We start from the raw sequence: 14,623 nt of genomic DNA, 5'->3' as shown, positions 1-14,623 counted from the left end.
ATGAGCAAAGGAATAACCACTGTCTTACAGTGATAGTTGGATACTTTGTAACCTGGGCGCCTTAGGTAGCATAGCCAACTCAATGTGAAAAGGAAAACTGGGTATGGAAAGCTAAAGTCTTTGTGCACTTGTAAACTCCCTTCAATTTATTCAGGAACACTACATGAATATTAATTGATCATCCACGGATAATCTGCTGTGAGCCTGGCATTGGCAACACCAGGATAGAGGAGGTGGACGTGAACTTTGCTCCTAAGGAACATGCATTCTGGTCGAGGGGGAGTTAGGCGGACCATGAAAGAGGAAAGAAGTTAATTTTAGTTAGTGATAAGTCTGAAAAAGAATGAAGCAACGTGATGGAAGAGAAATCCTTGTGAGTGGGAGGCTTCCGTAGACTAGGAGATGGCGAAGGTGGGGATAGTGGCTAAGTGGGTCCTTGGTGGGGCGTTGACACCATTGCTGGTTACCTGGTCCTAGAGCAAGGGTCACAAAGACAGCATGCACGAAGATGTTGCTCTTTTCTAGGTTCACAGCTGGAGCCTGAGCATCGGCTCAGGCTGTAAAAAGTGGAAATGGAAATTCCAGGCAAGTCAAATCACTGAATCAGCCATGTGACTTAGGCATCTCTTTTAGCTTCCAAAGCCTTGTGTGAACTAGTGACTGTCTGACTTTGTGGAGAGATTCCCAGAAAACAAACCAGAAGCTTTTCTTCCTGCGTGAACAGGAAGTGACCCAGTGAGTTTGTTGTTCTCCTTTAGAATCCGGATTCATTTCCCTGGCGTGTAATCTTCCCTTTATCTCTAACAAAAAGTGAACAATTGTGCTCTTTGTGTAGTAGCCACAGGTCTCCCACATATTGTCTTATGTCCCTAAAGTTTTATTATCATGACAATGTGCAATTGAATAAACGTCTGCACGTAGCCCGAAAAGAGAGAATTCTCTGAAAGATGCTTAATCCTTTTAATTTGGAAGGACAAAAGACTAGTTTATCATGGGATATGGTTTTATCTGGGGAGTTAGAGCAAACCTACCTGGGATCTCTGTTTTTTAAATCCAAACACAGAGACTTCAGCCCTTACCCCAGCGGGGGTTTCAGATGTGATCAAGTCAATCTATTCTCTTGAGCTCTGGGGGACCTTTTCTCATGTGTAGGGTTACATGCTGCAGGAGAGAGACTCTGTCCTTCCTCAGGAGGCCTTGGGACTCTGGTTCTAGAGGAGGCTGATTCTTCCACCCTAAGGGAAGACTCTCACAATTTCCTGGCTGGAGACCCAGCCTTTGATGTACTGGGTTACATGACATCTGTTGGGCCTGGACCAGCCTGCTTCATGTTTATTGCTTATAACATGTTACAGAAAAACTCGAATGAACTTTTTGGCCAACCCAATAACAACAGTCTTCTTCCTGCTAGGCCTTCAGTACGGGAAGGTAGCAGAGGGGAGGGCCTAGGAATAGCAGCCCAGACTCAAAACTGACCTGGGGTGAGCCCCGGCTCCACCACATGCCCGCTGTGGATAGCTGGCCAATCGTTTACTCTCTCTGAGTCTTGGTTTCCTCATCTGCAAAATAGGGATGCTGTGGTTCCCACTTCATGGCGTTACCTCAAGGTGCATGTGAGAGCATAAAGGTAAGGGGCTAAGTACAGCTGCTGGTGTGGAGCAGACTCTGCAAAACACGCTGGCTTTGGTATCAGGGATGGTATTTCCTGAGCTCCCAGATCCTCACAGATGAAAGGACCTGTGTTCGGTGAGTCTAATCTCCAATCCAGGAACAGGAATGACTGCCTTCTTGGGGGGACCCTTGTCTCACTTGTTCTCTCTAGAACAGGGGTCAACAAACTTCTGAAAGTGCCAGGTAATAAAAAGTTTAGTTTTTTTCTGGCCCTCCAGTGTATGTTTTGAGTCCTCAATCCTGCCATTTTAACACAAAAGCAGCCACAGCTAATACATTGGGCACTCCATATCCACGCTTCTGCATCCGCAGATTCAACCAACCACGGATCAAAAATATTTTTTGAAAAGTTCTAGAAAGTTCCAAAAAGCAAAACTTGAATCTGCTGCATGCTGGCAACTATTTACATAGCATTTACATTGTATTTCCAACTATTTATATAGCATTTACTTTGTATTAGATATTATAAGTAATCTAGAGATGATTTAGAGTATACAGGAGGATGTGGTGTAGGTTTTATACAAATACTACACCATTTTATACAAGATACTTGAGCATCCATGGATTGTGGTATCTGCGGAGGGTCCTAGAACCAATACTCCCCAGACACCGAGGGATGAGAGTACTTATGTCAGTGGCCATGGCTATGTTCCAATAAAACCATATTTGCAGAAAGAGGGCCATAGTTTGTGGATCACTTCTCAAGGAGAGAGAGCTGCAGATGTAGCCAGAGCGTCTCGCAACTTGAGGGGCCCTGGAAAACAACGGAGACACATTGGGGAACACAGGAGGAGGCCCTGGGCTGATGGTGTTGCTGCCCTCAGAGTTTATCCAGAAACTATGCCCTCCAAACCCCAGAATCATCAGAACTTCTTTGTGTGGTGGTGGGACTAAAGATCATTTGTCATTCTTTCTACAAGGATTTATTGAGCACCTACTATGTGCCAGACGGTGCTGTTGGGAATACAGACGACAGACTAGGTGCCAGTCTCATGGACTTACCTTCCCATGACGATCCTCACTCAGAGTCATGTGGCTGGTCTTTGGCTAAATTGTTCAAGCCATCCCTAATCAGAGATGACATCATGTAGGGACATGTCACTGCTCCTTCCCGTTGTTCCCAGAGACCTCTGCCTGATCCATTCACTTCCAGGGGCACCCTCTTTTGGGGGGAAGGGGAGATGCCTTGTTAACTTGGCGTGGGGCAGTAACCTTTCCCCAGTCTACCTCACACACACACACCAGCATGGTTCAGTATGCTCAGATCCATTGTACCACACGCCCCATTCCCTGACCTGGAAGATACTAGGGTGCCCCTCACCCCATGTTTGTGAAAAGAAACCAGCATTTATGGAGCAGCTTCTGTGTTCCAGGTGCTTTTACAATTCTGAGCTCATACAGTCTTTGCAACTACCCTGAAAGGTGATTTGGCTCATTTAACAGATAAAGAAACTCAGAGGCTCAGAGAGGTTAAGTGCATTGCCCAAGGTCACAGAGCTTGAGACAGAGCCAGGTTTGAAGCTCTTCCTACTCCACTGCATGGACTCGAGAGTCTTGGGGTGGTGGTTTTGCCCTTTACCCCAAGCCACCTAAGAACTTATTGAAGGAAACAACTTGTCTAAAAGCAAAGATTGCCCATTGCCTGACCAATTTCCATGTTCTCGTCTTCCTTACTATCCCTTATTCTTAGGGGTGGCAATGTGCCCAGTGTTTACAGAGATCATGTCCTCCAGCAACCGCAGCCACTGGTTTTAGGCTGGGTTTCCTGGGAAACAGAGATGCTGAGATTTGTGGGCGGGAAGTTTGTGGGGTAGTACTCTCAGGACCAACACCCATCAGGGAGGGAGGGAAGGAAGGCAGTCACAATAGACGCCCATTTCACGGAATGTTCTGGAGCTGGGATGGCCTTCAGTGTTGTCCTGCCATGAGCCAAGGGGGGCTGGGACTTTGTACTGGGACCATCTTGTCACTGGTTAGGGACTCTGCCTGTGAAAGATGTGTGAGTTTGGGCAAGGCAGCCCTGGTTAAGAGGAATGCTCAGAGAGGAACGCAGCTGAGAGCCCCTAACAGCCAACACCTGGCCGCTGAGAAAAAGAGGGCTTCATTTGTGAAGAGGGGATATGGTGGCACACTCTAGAACATCCACTCCAGCTATTAACTGGGAATTTACCCCGCATCCCTTAGTTCAAATATCCAATTCAGGAAACCTGAATGGCATAGCCAAGTTTTGAATGAACATCCCTTGTCAGTACTTGGTCTAATCAGAGATGGCTGCAGCCACAAACGTGGCCAGACTGCTCCAGGTCCATGGCGCAGACAGTGACAGATGTTTAGTTGAGGTAATCAATATCAAGGAGAAAACCAGAATGCTATTATGGGAATCATAAACTCTACATAGTTGTTAAGCAAGCCAAGCTACAAATTTATAGCTAAGCTCCCTGCTGGCCAGAGGAAATTGAAAACCCTGATCGTTTGGCATGATTTTCATTATATTTAAGTCAATTTTATAAGAAAAATAAGGATTTTTTTCCAATGACCAATTCCAGGTCAATTTTCATTTTTTAAACACCTTATGATCTGATGAGCACAAGTTGGAGTTGAGTAAACAGGAGGGGGAACCTCGCGGACACACTGGTGATCCTGAATTCCACGTGGTACCTCAGCATCACCTATGAAGGGTCTCTGTCTCTCAGGCTGAGCCAGGAGTCTGGATGAACCTATGACATAGATTTGCTTCTTTTTCTCAGAAGCAGGTGTTGAGTCTCTAGCACATAGTAGATGCTCAAGAAATGCCATTTGGAGGATGGGAAGAGTCAACAGCCTCTTCCAATCCTCTCCATCTTAGAAAATGGCACCAGTATACACATGGCTTTTCAAGTTGGAAACCTGGAAATCATCATTTGACTCTTCCTCTCCTTCCCCAAACCCAAATTATCAGCATGTTTCCACCTCCAGAATGCATCTCAAATCCTTCTAGTACCTTCCACCCTAGTCCAGGCCCACATGATATCCTGCCTAATCTCTTGCAATAACTCCTTCACTGCTCTGCCTGTTTTCACCCCTGCCTGCTCTTTTTTTTTTTTTTGCGGTACGCGGGCCTCTCACTGCCGTGGCCTCTCCCGCTGCAGAGCACAGGCTCCGGACGCGCAGGCTCAGCGGCCATGGCTCATGGGCCCAGCCGCTCTGCAGCATGTGGGATCTTCCCAGACCGGGGCACGAACCTGTGTCCCCTGCATCGGCAGGCAGACTCTCAACCACTACGCCACCAGGGAAGCCCATTCCTGCCTGCTCTTAAATCCATTCTCCACCGTATGATAGCATTATTGTTGAAAAGCCTAATCATATTATGTCATGCCCCAACCTAAAACTCTCTGATATCTTCCTTTTGCACTTAGAATGAAATCCCAAATTCTTATTGAGATCCCGTTAGATCTGGTCTCATTGTGGGTTCTTCTCAGCTATGCAGTATTCTCTGTAAGACCAGAGACCTCGTCTGTCGCGTTTACTGCCCTAACTTATCCCCTAGCCCAGGGCCTGGCATGGAGTGTCAGTATTTATTTGTTGGCTGAATGGATGAACGGATGGTTGGTTGGTTGGATAAATGGATGGATGAAGGGACATTGGGCAGCCATGTTTGATCAGATGCCAGAAGCCTCTCTTTCGGCAAAAGGGCTCCCCATGGACTCCAAATTCAGAGCTGTCTCCCTCTTGCCAAAGTGATCCCTGGTCTTCGGTCATTGGTAGTTCTGGCTCCTGTGATCTATGAAGTTTGGAAAAATATAAGAACCACTGATGCAAAACAACTGTGTAACCTCCAAACACAACGCAGCCCAGTATGAATTAAACACCTCAGGATCTTCACACAATAATTGATGTGACAATTTGTGCTTCTTTCCTTTCTTTGGTCCTTCAGTGCAGCTTCAATCTTCCCTCTTTCATTTTGAATTTCCTCTGTTCAGTGGTTGTCTATGGCAGAGGGTGTATTTTCCGCCCCCAATCTCTCCCATCCCATCAGTTCTACAGAAACACAAGATCCCCCTTGGATCTCCAGCCTCACAAAGAGCTATCACCTGGGTTGTGTGATGCTTCTTGTTCTAAGTGTGTGTTTGATTTGTTAAACATTTTTGAATAAAATTCTACATACGTTTTACATGTTGGAAAGTTTCCCCTCCCTTCGATATAATAGAAAACGTGAAAGAGAGGAGGGATCTTGAGATTTAGGTGTCCCTTTCTGTCTAGACTTGTGGGTATTCTGAATAGAGGGTGCAGTGAAATTTTCAAAAGCCTTTTCTCTTTTGGGGAAGGCAGACCTCTGAGCATTTCTCTAAAATGTACATTTTCTAGACACTGCCTGACATTGACATCTTTCCTAAGCACATTTTCTCACTGCCTCTGTGGTGCAGTGGCAAGAGCCAGGGTTGGAATCAGAAAGAGCCAGTGGCAAAGCTGTTTACTTGCTGTGTGAGCTCGGGCAAGTTGCTTAACCTCTCTGAGCTTGTCTGAAATATGTTTTTTGTGTTAAATGAGAATATATATGTGAAAGTGCCTAGCACACAGCATGCACTGGATTTGTGTTCGTTTATCTTTCTCCCTTTTTCCATTCCATTTCTTGGTTTATTTGTAATTTATTATGGAAACTGTACATCTTTCTCCAAATTGGCATGATCGTCAATGAAGCAAGTTTTTATAAAAAGAGTTAGACAGAATTGGAAACAACAACACACACACATACAACTATGTGATTTGTCTTCCTGAATCATGCATTCTTTCATTCATTTTAGGAGACTCCATTGAGTGCTGGGTGCTATGGCAGCCTAAGATGCCTAAGAGACTTGTGTCTCTGTTGAGAAAAGACCAAATAGGCCAATCTGCAGACATCTAGGAAAACAGGTCCTTGCAGAGGCCAATTCTGAGCCATGGAGATTGGAGGAAAGCATACTAGAAGAATGATAGGTTCAAAATGGGTTCCATTAGTCATTACAGGATAGCTCTCAGCTAACACATACTTAGTCACCCACTCCAACCTCAGGCCGCTCAGTAAAGCCAGTTGCCATATGGGTGACCCCTATCTATCACCAACATATATTTCTTGTGTGCCCAGCACTGGGCGTAGCTCTGTGGATGGAGGTTGGAGGACAGACCCCCATAGGCTCACTTTCAAGGTCCTCACACCCCATCTGGGGAAACATTCCTTAACTTTTCTCTGTGACTCAGTTTCCTCATCTCGGACATGAGGACAATGTTAATATGTACCTCATGGGGTTCTTAAGATAATTAAATGGGTTATGACGTGTCAAGTTCAAAGTGCTTGGAATCATGCCAGAACATGGTGAGTGCTCTAAGGCCATTCATTAAATGACCCACCCTCCAGAGTGTCTATGGTGGGGCTTCACATATTACTATGTAAAGCCTCACCAAAGGCTCAGTTAATTAGCATAAAGGATGTTAAATATTAAAGTTTTGTGGATAAAATGAGCGATATTCACGATAGATGGTTGACTGAAATGACGGAGCGGGCACCGCGGCCCTGGCGTGAACAGAATCTGGTGAAGCTGGGCGCCCAATACCTTCAGAGAAGAATTCCAGGTCTAGACCTCCTTTCAGTCTTGTCTCCGACTCCTGGTCCAAGCAGAAGACCAGCACACCCTGCCATCCAGCTATGATTGCAAACTGACCCTTTTCTGCAAAGTGGTGTCAGGGTGCCTGAAAAGGCAGAGAGTGGGGACCTACCCACACATGGGTGACTTTAAGCCTCTTGGTCCTTGTGGCAGGACTACTACTGTAACGCTGCCAGGTAGCAGGTTGAGAGGGGACGCCATGGAGCTCCCCCTCCTCTAATTAGCAGAGACCCTGCTATTTCCCAAAGAGCCTGGCAGCTGTTGTATGGACACATGGCTTTAGGTCAAACAGTATCTAGAGTGTTTAGAGCATCTTCTGCCATGTAGCCTAGACCTCAAATGTTAAGCCATTACTACCTTAGGACATAACTAAAGACCGGTCAAGTGTTAGACCACGTGGAAGAGATGACTTGAGTCACAGAATTTGACAAAAGGAAATCAGGACAGTGTGGCCAGAAGCTAAACTTGGTCTCCAGAGACCAGGGTTGAGTTCTAGGTGCTTCTCATACCAGCATGGCAACCCTGGGCAAATCGGCAACTTCTCTGAGCCTCAGTTTTCTCAACTGCAAAAGTGTCCTTCATTCTTCCAGTTTTGCCTAGTGGTGATGAAGGGCTGGAATGTTCCATAAGCACGATAACCTCCCCAAGGCAAGGCTTGATCCTTTTCTTGCCCGGGCTGGTATCCCTCTTCCCTGAACTGTTAAATGTTGATTTCTGTGCTGTCACCATGCCGTGCACCCCGCAGCCATTTCTGCAGCCATCTGTGTGGTCAGTGCTTATCAGGGGGTCTTGAGTAGTCCCCTTTCTCCAGAGTTTATTTTTTCCTCCAACCGGCCAGGGTCTGTGGAGTGTGCTTCTTCCAGCTCACAAGCTTAGTTCATCCCCCAGGCAGGGTCCCTACAAAGGATGCACGTGGGTTGGTTGGTCTGAGTGTGCGCGCCGCAAAACATCCTTCACATCTGTTCTCTCGGCTCCGCCCTCACCTCCACACTTGCACTCACGCCCTCGACATCCCTGCCTGCACCTTTACAGTAGGATCCGGTTTCTCAGCCCAGCCCTCAAACCCACCTTTCACCGTGCCAGAGAGCCATCTTATAAAATGCCAACCCGGTTGTGTCACTCACCCACTTAGAACTCATCAGCAGTGCCTCATTGGCTACAGGACAAAGTCCAGCCCAATTAGCGTGACTCAGGAGGCCCTCCTAAGCTGGCTTCTGGTGACTTGCTTTCTCCTCTCCCCACCAGCTCTGTTCCCAGCTATCATCCCACTCCCCTGACGTCCATCCTCAACACCCACTTTAAGCTCCAGCCACAGGCCTGCCCGATGCCTTCATTTATTTACAGTTGTGGTTCCCCTGCCAGAAAAGTCTTTTCCCACCTCTGGTGCCTAGAGAATTCCACACTTTTCTTTCTTTTTTTTTTTTTTTTTTGCGGTACATGGGCCTCTCACTGTTGTGGCCTCTCCCGTTGTGGAGCACAGGCTCTGGACACACAGGCTCAGCGGCCACGGCTCACGGGCCCAGCTGCTCCGTGGCATGTGGGATCCTCCCGGACTGGGGCACAAACCCGTGTCCCCTGCATCAGCAGGCGGACTCTCAACCACTGCGCCACCAGGGAAGCCCCCACCCTTTTCTCTTTTAAAAGGTTCAACAGTCCTCCTGGGAGAAGCTTTCTTCCCCTAGAAGTTGGAGTCTGCTTTCTACCCTGAAGACTCCTATGGCATTTTGAAATTTATGACCTTAAGACCCTGGTGTGTTACTCTTGGGAACCCTTTGGGGCTGAGCCCATGATTCTCTCATTTTTGGATTTCCAGCACGTGGGACACAGTAGGTGCTCAATAATTGTTTTCCGAATGAAGTGAATGTGTATATGTCAACTTAGGGGCATGTGAGCTAACAAGGATCTTGGAAGAGGGAAAAGGAAGGCAAAAGAGAGATGAAGGCAGGCTTAGAAACAAGCAGTGGCACCCTCTGGAGATGCTAGGCCCCCAAATCTAGTCTGAGTCTATTCATATGTTATTCTTGACTCCCATCTCTGGAGTTGAGTAAATGGAAGCAGCAGCAACAACAAATAAATAAATAAGGGAGCATTTGTCAATGGGTCCCTGGGAACTGGTTCTTTCAGAAACAGGCTGCTCTTGCCTGTCAGTACTCATCCTCCTGCCAGCTCTGGCTCCAGCCCGACCCCACCCACTGGCTCTTATACAGATGTCTGCTACAAGCCCATCTTGAGGGCGTCCACGTGCAGGAACAGTGGCGCTCGAGTTCAGGGTTTAGTTCCCAGTACGTTCATTTTCTGGCCCAATGATCTGATATTGGCCAGATGGGACCAATAAGGCCAATCGAATTAGATAATACATGTGAAGGTCTTTGCACAGCTCCTTGCATGTAGTAAGCGTTCAATAAATGCAGCTATTATTTTCTTGGGCTGTCTTAGAGCAAGAAATTCAGCAACCACAAATGAATGCACATATGACAAGAGAAAATTATTAATGTACTTTATATAACATCCTACTGGTTCTTTTCTGAGGCTGGCATTCTTCATTTGATTCCTCTGCTTGATAATGTGCACCCAAGGAAATCACAATAATAATCATTATACATCTGAATTAGTTGCTAGAAAAAAATCATACATTTTCTAAAAACAAACTCATTTTGTGGTTGGATTTGGGACTTGGTGATCCCATTGAGGTCCACAGACCACAGCAGTCTCTGGGTCTCTGGATCTCTGGGTCTCTGGGTCTCTTTCTAGGTAGTTTTTTCCAGCCCTCTCTCACAAAACCAGTTCTATGATATGTTCTTCTATCTTTGAAATATTTACACTGGAGGTGGCACTGATCCCAGAAAGGGACACACTTACACAGAGAGCTATCAGATTTTCCTGGATTTTGAGAAATCAGTGATTCCTCAATGATATTTGGATCAATTAGTGAATTCTTCATTTTACACGCAAGCAGTGGCATGCTGGAGCTGACTCACACTGGCTCACAAGAGCTGACTGTCCACATCTCTTCCCAACTCTGCATTCAATGACATCACATGGTAGCTTAAAATCCACCACGTGGGAATAGATCACAGAAGTTGGCAAATGCAGGGAATTCCCCGGTGGTCCAGTGGTTAGGACTCACACTTTCATTACGGAGGGCCCAGGTTCGATCTCTGGTCAGGGAACTAAGATCCCACAATCCATGTGGTGCAGCCAAAAAAATTTAAAAATTGTGAAAGGAAAAAGAAAAGAAGTTGGCAAATGCTATAGATCAGGGCTTCTCCCTCACCCTCGAGAGCCAGCTACTAAGCATTTACCAGCACACCATGCATCCAGTGGAAATGTGAAACAGAGAGATCAAGTGACTCTCTCAAAGTCACACAGCAGAGTAGTTTAGAAGAGAAATTGTTAAGAAGGACTTTTTAGAACACTTAAGACTTAAATTGGGCTTCTAAGATAGATGGATAGGATAGGACAGGATAGGATAGGATAGGATAGAATAGAAAGACAAAATAATGGCTCCCAAAGATGCCCATGCCCTAATCCCTCAGAACTTGTGAATACATTACCTTATATCGCAAAAGGGACTTTGCAGATGTGATTAAGGGTTTGGACCTTGAGATGCTAATATTATTTTGGATTATTGGATTTGCCCAATTTCTTGAAGACATGAGTACTGAAAAGAAGAGAACTTTTCCTGGCTGGGTCAGAGGGATGAGATAGAAGAAAAAGGAGAGATTCAAAGTGCGAAGGGAGGTCCCTGGTGGCTAGTGGTTAGGATTCTGGTCTTCACTGCCATGGCCCAGGTTCAATCCTTGGTGGGGGAACTAAGATCCCGAAAGCTGCAGGGAGTGGCCAAAAAAAAAAAAAAAAATACCCAGAGTGTGAGAGAGGCCACATGTTTAAGATGGAGATATGGGTGGCCTCTAAAAGCTGAGAAACGGTCCTCAGCTGAGAGCCAGCAAAAGAATGGGGATCAGCAAGGAAGGTAGCCCAGCTGACACCTTGAGACCCTCTGAGACCCACGTCGGGTATCTGACCTACAGAACTACAAAGGAATAAATTTGTGTCGTTTAAGCCACTAAGTATGGTAAATTGTCATGGCAGCAACAGAAAACTAATAGTGAGGCTAACATTTAGTTGCTAAAGGAAACATAGGGGAAAGCATGGATGCAGTGGAAATGCCTAAGCAAAGGCTCGGAGGCAGGAGGGGCAAAGCATTTCAAGGAACCGAGAGTAAACTACTTGTCTGCATGGAGGCTTCCGGTGGAATCAGAGTGGGAAGTAACTTTGGGTGGGTAGGTCAGGGGCTCTGTGTGGCCCCATGGGAACTACTGGCAAGTAGGAAAGACAGAAGCACTGGCAGCAACAGGCTGATGAGACTGGGGCTACGAATGTAGACGCCTGCAAGGGCCAGGCAGGTAATTTGAGATGAGTAGAATGGGTGACATGTAAGGAAAACAGCCAGAGGATGGCGATGGATGGTAATTAACATTCAGCTTCAGGGTGGCGGGCAATGGGGGTGGTGGAGACTGGGTGAGCTGGGGATAGCCCCACCCAGTGTCAGCATCCTAGCTCTGCAGGAATGTGGGCTTGAGAGTTAGCTTTTTCAAGAGAAGACAGAAATCCTGAGTTCTGATTTCTAAACGTTGAAAACTATTTCATTGATTTTTTTAACCTGTGCTGGTCACTGTTGTCTGTGTCCCATTAAAGCGCACCCACAGACCAGCTTTTGACCTTTGTCTCCTACTCCCAGCTTTTGCTCCTCCTGGTTTTTGGATTCTGTGCTGATTCCCCCTATGGATTGAGTAAGCTTCCGGGATCATTACACAATTCAGCAGTGGGAGGTGCTCAAGGGGGGCAGACTCTGGTCTTCCTGTTAGTACGGGCCCAACTGATTCATTATAAAAATGACATGAGATCATCCCTTCCTCTCCCCATCCCCTTTCTCCCCCCAACAAGGAAAACAAAAATGAACAAATTTTGCTGGCTTGCTGGCCCACTTACTAAAGACCTGCTGACTCCATCTCAGACCCATCTTTGATGCTGAGGAAGAACAGGCCCGGCTGGGAGTCTTGCTCTTTGGGATGACAGGAGGGCTGCTATTCTCCCTTCTCCCCACACCGTTTCACCCAGGACCTGCCCAGACTTATCTGGAGCCTTGGGGAGGGGAGGGGGAAAGGGAGGGCAATTATTTGGATTTCTTGTCAGAAACCAATTTACACTGCATTTATCTGAACAGAATTCAATATTTTTTCTTCCCCAGAGCAACCATTTATTTATTTATTTTGGGGGTAATTGATCCTTCTTACTTTTCCTGTGCTACCAGATGGAGTGTTGCTGAGGAAGCAGTTTTAAGTGGTAAAGCGCCTAGAGATGAAAAAATGAAAGCAGGAGAGAGGGTGCCCTGGAGCATTTCCTGAAGGAGCAGACCCCTGTTCCTGATGTGGGCCCTTTCAGCCACTTCTCAGTGCAACGGGACCCTGGTCTTGGCAGAAGGGGGAGCCCGAGCTAACTTGGGGGGCTGGGTAGTGCGGTGGCTGGGAGCTCCAGCTCTGGGTAAGACCGACTGGGCTACCATTCTGGATTCACTGCTTACAACTTGTGTGATCTTGGGTAAATGAAGCCCTCGGAGCCTCAGTTTCCTTATCTTACAGGGTTTGGGGAAGATTAACTAGGGTAGGTTACGTAAAGGGCTTTGTTATTATTCCTTGCTGTGTTATATTTATGAGTTTGCAACCTAGACCGCACAAACCCCAAGTGTGGAGACATGCACATGTGTGCACACTGCATGCGGATGTCTGTTTGTTCTCAGAACCATTTCCTGTCCTCTCCCTGCTTTAGGAGGGAATTATTGATCACCTCTCTTGCCCTCTGGCTTTTGGGCAGGTTTGGCCACCAGGGGCACTAGAGAAAGATTGGAGGGCTGAAGGAGGAGAGAATCTAGGGAAAGCCTCCCCTTCCCTTTGTTTCCTGTGGCTAATCTGGAAACTTCTGTGTTTTCTCTATGATCCCAGCACCCACAGAATCTGGTGGAATTTCACTGATTACACTGACAGGGAAACTCCTTGAATACTTCCATGTGCTAAGTGCTTTACATGTAGTTTAATCTTATTTCACCCTCCCAGTGCCCCTGTGAAGAGGATGCTACCGGCATTAGCCCCATTTTACAGATGAGAAAACTGAGCCTCAGGGCAGTTAAACTGCCTGTCCTCTGTCTCACCGTTAGTCACTGGTGTCGCCAGGATGTGAACGAACAGAGTCTGACTCTAGAATCTTTGCTCACCAAGGGATGAGCTTTATATAACTGAGGGCTGGCTCAAGCCTCACTTTCATTAGGCAGCCATGACCCTAACCACCAGGCCCACAGGCTGACGCCTGCCCATGCTGGGCCTTTACAAGTGACCCCTGCTTCACTACAGCTCCAAGAAAGGGAGAGCTGCCTCTAAAGGCTGCAGTCGTTGAAGTTTTGACAGACTCCACTAGCTGGGCCTGAGAAAGGTTCTGCAGCTTTGATGGGCGACAAGATCCCATCCAGGCAGCTCCCGGAGATGGCTTTGCTCTGAACAGATAACTCAGTATAAAGAGAGGAAAAAGTGGAGGGGTGGAGAGAGGGAGAGGAAGGAGAGGGGGCGGGGGAGAAAGTCCCCGATTTCACAGAGCCCAGCCCTGACCAGGCACTCTCTGATGACCAGGGGAAAGGCTTTGAAAAGTGGAGGGGCAGTGCCTCAAACCCCGTTCCCTGAAAGTGGGGGTGGATCCTGGCAGAAATCACATGGGGACCCCTGCTGTGGAGCCAGGGAGACCGGGAAAGAGTTCAGGTGATAAAAAAAAAAAAAATTTTAATAGAGGACTGAAATGCATGTGGCTGTCATTCTAGCCTTCTGAGTCCCAGTCTGAAATCCTGGGGAAAGAAGGCTGTCAGGCTGCTACCTCTCCTGCCCAGCAGATGCCACTCACCCTGGGATGATGTCACTCAAAGCTGGCGCGCCTTTTCTTGGCTCATGTTGTGAGAGTCACCATATTAAGTGTAGCCAAGCAGGCACCTTGGTTTGAACGGCTCTTCTGTTAAGCACCTTCCTTCCTTTCTCCCAGATGCCTGAACCGCTTGCTGGCCACAGGTGAAAGCATCTGGAGGGGAGATGGACCCCTTGCCTCAAGAAAGATGGAGTGTCCATGCCTCTGGTTGGTAAAGAAGAACCCCATCGATGCCTCCAGTCCATTCTCCAGAAAGGACATCGTATGGCACAAAAACGGGATCCCGTTGCTTCCCTGCTGAAATCCCTCAGTGCCTTCCTCACGGGCTTAGAATACAGCCCAGACTCCTTACTGTAACCAGGTCCTCCGTG

Source organism: Mesoplodon mirus (assembly GCF_964341445.2).
Source record: "Mesoplodon mirus genome assembly, chromosome: 2".
Lineage (NCBI taxonomy): Eukaryota > Metazoa > Chordata > Mammalia > Artiodactyla > Ziphiidae > Mesoplodon > Mesoplodon mirus.
Note: the sequence above shows the minus strand (reverse complement) of the source record.